The following is a 5897-nucleotide window of genomic DNA, read 5'->3' as shown; positions in this document are numbered from 1 at the left end:
CAGAATTTTGGAAAGTACACGGTTGATGACCATCAAAATAATGGATTGGAAAGATGTTTTAAGTTCTTGGGTGCACCAGTATTATTGGCCTACCTCAAAATAAAAATAAATGAAGGCTGGTTGTGGTGGCTCACACCTGTAATCCCAGCACTTCGGGAGGCTGACGTGGGTGGAACACCTGAGGTCAGGAGTTCGAGACTAGCCTGGCCAACATGACAAAACCCCATCTCTACTAAAAATATAAAAATAGGCCAGGCACGATGGCATATGCCTGTAATCCCAGCTGCTCAGGAGGCTGAGGCAAGAGAATCTCTTGAACCTGGGAGGCAGAGGTTGCAGTGAGCCAAGGTTGTGCCATTGCACTCCAGCCTGGGTGACAAGAGTGACACTCTGTCTCAAAAATAAATAAATAGATAGATAGATAGATAGATAGATAGCTCTGTTTATAAATGTATAGTTCCCAAAGGGCCCAAAAGTTCTAAAGTTCATTAGAAGAAATAAATTTTAAAGTTTGTAAGTATTTGATTCATTATTAAAATCTATTCCAATGATGTCTGAATTAATGAAAGGGTTTCTCTGTAGTATTCTGATTTAGTAAACTAAAACAAAAAAAAAGGATTTTTCAATATTTAGATTTCCAGAATAGACAGGTACAAGCTTTGACCACGTGTCTGTGGTGTCAGCTACCCAGGAGGCGGAAGTGGGAGGATCACTTGAGCCTGGGAGGTGGGAGGCTGCAGCGAGCCGCGATCGTGCCACTGCACACCTGCCTGGGCCACAGAGTGAGGCTGTCTCAAAAAAAGAAAGGAAAAGAGAAAAGAAAACACTGCAGTGTACCTACACTCTCTGATTCCGCTGAACTATCATTTCGTACATTGATGTACTGAAACAATGTAGCCAATAGGCCTGGTGACCTCAAGACTTCATTGATTTTCAAAATGTGAATAGTTTAGTTTTAGTTACCAATGAGGCCAAATAGATTGTAGGAGCATCAAACTGTATTTAAGAGGCCCTTTGTCAAAACTTGTATCTGTCTATTCTGAAAACCTAAATATTGAAAAATACTTTTTTTTTTTTTTAGTTTACTAAATCAGAATACTACAGAGAAACGCTTTCATTAATTCAGACATCGTTAGAATACATTTTAATACTGAATAAAACACAAACTTTAAAATTTATTTTTTAATGAACTTTACAACTATTGGGCACTTTGGGAACTATACATTTATAAATATATCTATTTATTTATTTTTGAGACAGAGCATCACTCTTGTTGCCCAGGCTGGAGTGCAATGGCACAATCTCAGCTCACTGCAACCTCTGCCTCCCAGGCTCAAGTGACTCTCCTGCCTCAGCCTCCTGAGCAGCTGGGATTACAGGTATGCACCACCAGGCCTGGCTAATTTTTGTGTTTTTTGTAGAGATGGGAGTCTCACATTGTTGCTCAGGCGGGTCTTGAACTCCTGGCCACAAGATCCTCCTGCCTCGACCTCCCAAGTGCTGGGATTACAGGTACAAGCCACTCCGCCCTGCCGGTGTTTTCTTAAATGTATTTAACTCTGTATAATGGGCAACTTGTTCCTTTCTCATAAAGAATTTCTTTGCTCCCACATCATTAAGAAGATAGACAGAGAAACAGAGAGAAAGCGTTTAGGCTCAGCCATTCTCCAAATCAGTGAGTCGTGTGCAGCGGCAGCTCACTCTTTAATCTAAGCCTTGGAGACCAGAGGTGGGGGCTGGAGGGGAGAGTGGGGAGGGTCAAGGGAGGCTGGAGTCCTTGGTTTAGTTATGTTGGAAGAGGCCAACTTTTGTCTATTCATTCTAAGCCTGAGAGTCTAGTTTGTGATAATGAGTAAGTGTTTTCAAAATAGAGCTATGATTTTTCTCCTCAGAATAGGAACTCTTCAAAGGAGGCTGGGTCTGGTTCTGACAAATTATGGTGCCACTTTCATGCAGCTGTGGACCTAAGCAGTGCTACCACCAGGCCACAGTGCCTCCTGGGGCAAAGGAGCATGGAGCTGAGTCCACTCCACGAGCAGGAGGAGTGAACTCACATCCTGGGTGGGATTTATAGGGATTGTGGTCGAATAGACTGGGATTTGAATCTTGGCTCTGCCTTTTACCATGGGGCTGTGGGCAAGTTTCTTAGTTTTTCTGTGCCCATTTTCCTCATTTGTAAACTGTCATTAAAATGTCACTATCAGGCCAGGTGAGGTGGCTCATGCCAGTAATCCCAGCACTTTGGGAGGCCGAGGCGGGAGGATCACGAGGTCAGGAGTTCGAGACCAGCCTGGCTAACATGGCGAAACCCCGTCTCTACTAAAAATATAAAAAATTAGCTGGGTGTGGTGGCGGGCGCCTATAGTCCCAGCTACTCAGGAGGCTGAGGCAGGAGAATCGCTTGAACCCAGGAGGCGGAGGTTGCAATGAGCTGAGATCGCGCCACTGCACTCCCAGCCTGAGCAACAGAGTGAGACTCCTTCTCGGGAAAAAAAAAAAAAAAAAAAAGTCACTGTCAACTGCATGTGTTTTTTTTGAGCATGTAACCAGACCAGGAATGTAAAGGCTCTCAGCATGGTGTCAGGCGCGTGTCAGGCACTTGTTTCCGGAGGGGCCTGGTTTGACCAGCATTGTGACTCTCTTCCCCCACTGTGCCTCAGTCTACCTAAAATATGACAAGCATAGTTTACCACCTATGTGCTTCTAGTGGCCAAGAAATGTGAGCCCATAAGGAACTAGGAAACGTCAAAAGCTGGCTTTAATGAGGTTAACATTTTCTAGAAATCTGCACATTTTTGGACCCGGTGCAGTAGCTCACACCTGTAATCCCTACACTTTGGGAGGCCGAGGAGGGTGGATCACCTGAGGTCCAGGAGTTCAAGACCAGCCTAGCCAACACAGCCAACATGGTCAAACCCTGTTTCTACTAAAAATACCAAAAATTAGCTGGGTGTGGTGGTGGGTGCCTGTAAACCCAGCTACTTGGGAGGTTGAGGCAGGAGAATAGCTTGAACTGGGAGGTGGAGGTGGCAGTGAGCTGAGATCGTGCTATTGCACTCTAGCCTGGGCAATAAGAGTGAAACTCTGGGCTGGGCACGGTGGCCCATGCCTGTAATCCCAACACTTTGGGTGGCCCAGGTGGGCGGATCACCTGAGGTCAGGAGTCTGAGACCGGCCTGACCAACACAGAGAAACCCTGCCTACTAAAAATACAAAATTGACCGGGAGTGGTGGCGCATGCCTGTAATCCCAGCTACTTTTGGGGCTGAGGCAGGAGAATCGCTTGAACCTGGGAGGCAGAGGTTGCAGTGAGCTGAGATCACGCCATTGCACTCCAACCTGGGCGACAGAGCGAGACTCCATCTCAAAACAAAACAAAACAAAACAAAACAAAAACTCAAAAATCATGCCTGTCAATTGTTGGGGATAAAAGAAAAACAAAAACCTCTAAGATCATATTTTAAGTCATTTAGATTGCTAATAATTGTTTTCACTTGCCACAAGGTAAACAAGTTGCTTTTCATTTTCTTTGTTTTAGACCCAGCTTGACCAACAATTGAGCAATAAAAGCTATTCTTGCAGGGATTTATTTTATTTTATTTTATTTTTTTAGACGAAGTCTCACTCTGTTGCCCAAGCTAGAGTGCAATGGCTCAATCTCAGCTCGCTGCAACCTCTGCCTCCTATGTTCAAGCGATTCTCTTCCCTCAGCCTCCCCAGTAGCTGGGATTACCGGCACCCACCACCACACCCAGCTAACTTTTATATCTTCAGTAGAGACAGGGTTTCACCATCTTGGCCAGGCTGGTCTTGAACTCCTGACCTCAGGTGATCCGCCTGCCTTGGCCTCCCAAAGTGTTGGGATTACAGGCATGAGCCATTGCGCCCAGCCTCTTTTGCTTTGTTTTTGCATGTCCAAGAAGGATGAATTCTTCATTTGTCTCAAGGAGATCAAATCTACACTTTGTAACATCCTTGACTTCTGGCTCTTGAATTAAAACAGAGAACTCAGATTAGGAAATAGTCATTGACTGCGATTTTAGAAAGAAAATCACTATCCAAAATGATTTTTTTGGGCAATATTATTTTAGAAATATCAAGCTGCTTCATATTTTGATAAGAACAATACAATCAGAGATGCCATGGGAAAGCCAGGAAAATGGAAAATGTTCAGTTACCAAAAAAGCAGGAAATAGTTTTAACTTGATTGAATTTTTTCTTCTAAGATTATTTAAGTGAAAAATAAACATTTTCATTTTAAGACAATCAGGAAATAAGATTCATCAGACAATTCTCTGTTCCAAGTGAGAGACTCCAATGGACCTTGACTTGGTTCAAAATCAGTTTTACTTGAGTTGGGCCAGTCTTGGTAAGATGTTCTTCTCATGGCACTAGCAGGGAAATTATAGAAGGAGCGTGTTACCTACCAGGTTTTCTTCACACAGTTCTCTGAACTGGTAGAATTTCTGGGCCATGAGAAGTTGAGCACTGCCCACTGCGGTTCGGATTTTTCCTAGAACTGAAAAGAGCAAACATACGAGAAATTTACACATCTTGCTTCATCGTTGAGATTTAGTCTGGTAAAGCAAAGAGGAAGTTATGCTGTAATAATTAGGGAAAATGGCACACACACACACTGAACACTCATGCCCACCCAGACAGCCCAATCACTGTTGTTACCCTGTTGGTCTATGTCACAGAGGCTCCTGGGTTAAAGTAATAAAATCAACTTGGAAAAACACATGCTCCTCCTGCATATTTCTTGGGAGCAATGGAGTTTTCCAGCACTGATGTTACCAAGAACTGCATGTTACCAAGAGAAGAGGCAAACAGTTGTTGCTTTTTTTTTTTTTTTAAAACTTCCTTTACCGCAAGGATGAATTTCAAGTGTTTACCAGTATAGTTTTGGATTGATGGAGTCAGCCGTCATGGTCGGCTGGCTTGTTTTTCTAATACAAGCCCAAACACAAGGAAAGCAACACTAAACTGGAGGGGGAATCTCTTGGCACTCAGCATATCCCATCCATATCCTTTCATATTTTTCCGGAGCTCAGCCACTGGTACTGTTAGGAAAGAGCTGTGACTGACTGAAGTATTTTCTAAGGAGTGAACATGTTCAGTCTGTTGCCTAGAAAACACCAAGGCCGTCCCAGCTTTTACACTCCACAGCCCAATCTTCCTGTTAACAACATGGGGCGAATTCCCTAGGCACCGTGCTGAAAATCTCCGTCTCTGCAACAGGCTACTTCTTGTCTCCCCAGCTGCCGGCAGGCGTGCTCCGACCGAGCGGAGCTGCTCTCTGCTGAGCAATGCCCAGCTCTGCAGTGTCCCTGGGGCTCGCCTGCACACTTTGGGACTGGGTGCAGCTGCCCCGCTACCCACCAGGGTGTTCTCAACACGCCGTAATGGTCGGGAAGGAAGGGATCAAAAACTAAAGCAGGAGAACGTCTCCGAAGAGCACTTGCCCCTCTGGAAATCTTTACAGGATTTAAGCAATCCGGTTGTTGTGAATATACAGAGCCAGACACCCGAGTGGAATGAAGCCTTTCTCAACCTCATTCCCCACAAAGTCTGAGCGACAGAAATCGAAGAATAAGAAACTCCATTCTGGCCCAGGGTTTTCTAGCAATTTGCTCCTTTATTTGTTTTAAACTGCTGGGCTAGATAATGGTTTCTGATGCACATTCTACGTAGGCGTTACTCAACTATTTCAGCATTCCCACAAGTCACTCAGTGCATTTATATTTCCTCTAATATGTCACCAGCCATACCAAACAGTTCACAGGCAGATATCTGTCCCCTCCCTCCGTGATCTCGAGGGGTCTCCCTTGACAGCTGTCTAGCAGCAATTTCTTAGGCCTAAGTTCTATTTTTCTGCTCTGCTTTTAAAATCTCTT

General features: G+C 44.5%; 1 protein-coding gene across 8 annotated transcripts in view; it reads right to left on the bottom strand.

Annotated features, from left to right (window-relative positions):
- DLGAP1 (discs, large (Drosophila) homolog-associated protein 1) overlaps positions 1-5897 on the bottom strand; it is a 703239-nt gene that overhangs the window by 7943 nt on the left and 689399 nt on the right. The window lies entirely within an intron of this gene.

This window comes from Mandrillus leucophaeus, unplaced genomic scaffold, assembly GCF_000951045.1.
Source record: "Mandrillus leucophaeus isolate KB7577 unplaced genomic scaffold, Mleu.le_1.0 Scaffold51, whole genome shotgun sequence".
Lineage (NCBI taxonomy): Eukaryota > Metazoa > Chordata > Mammalia > Primates > Cercopithecidae > Mandrillus > Mandrillus leucophaeus.
Note: the sequence above shows the minus strand (reverse complement) of the source record. Positions and strands in the feature narration are given on the sequence as shown.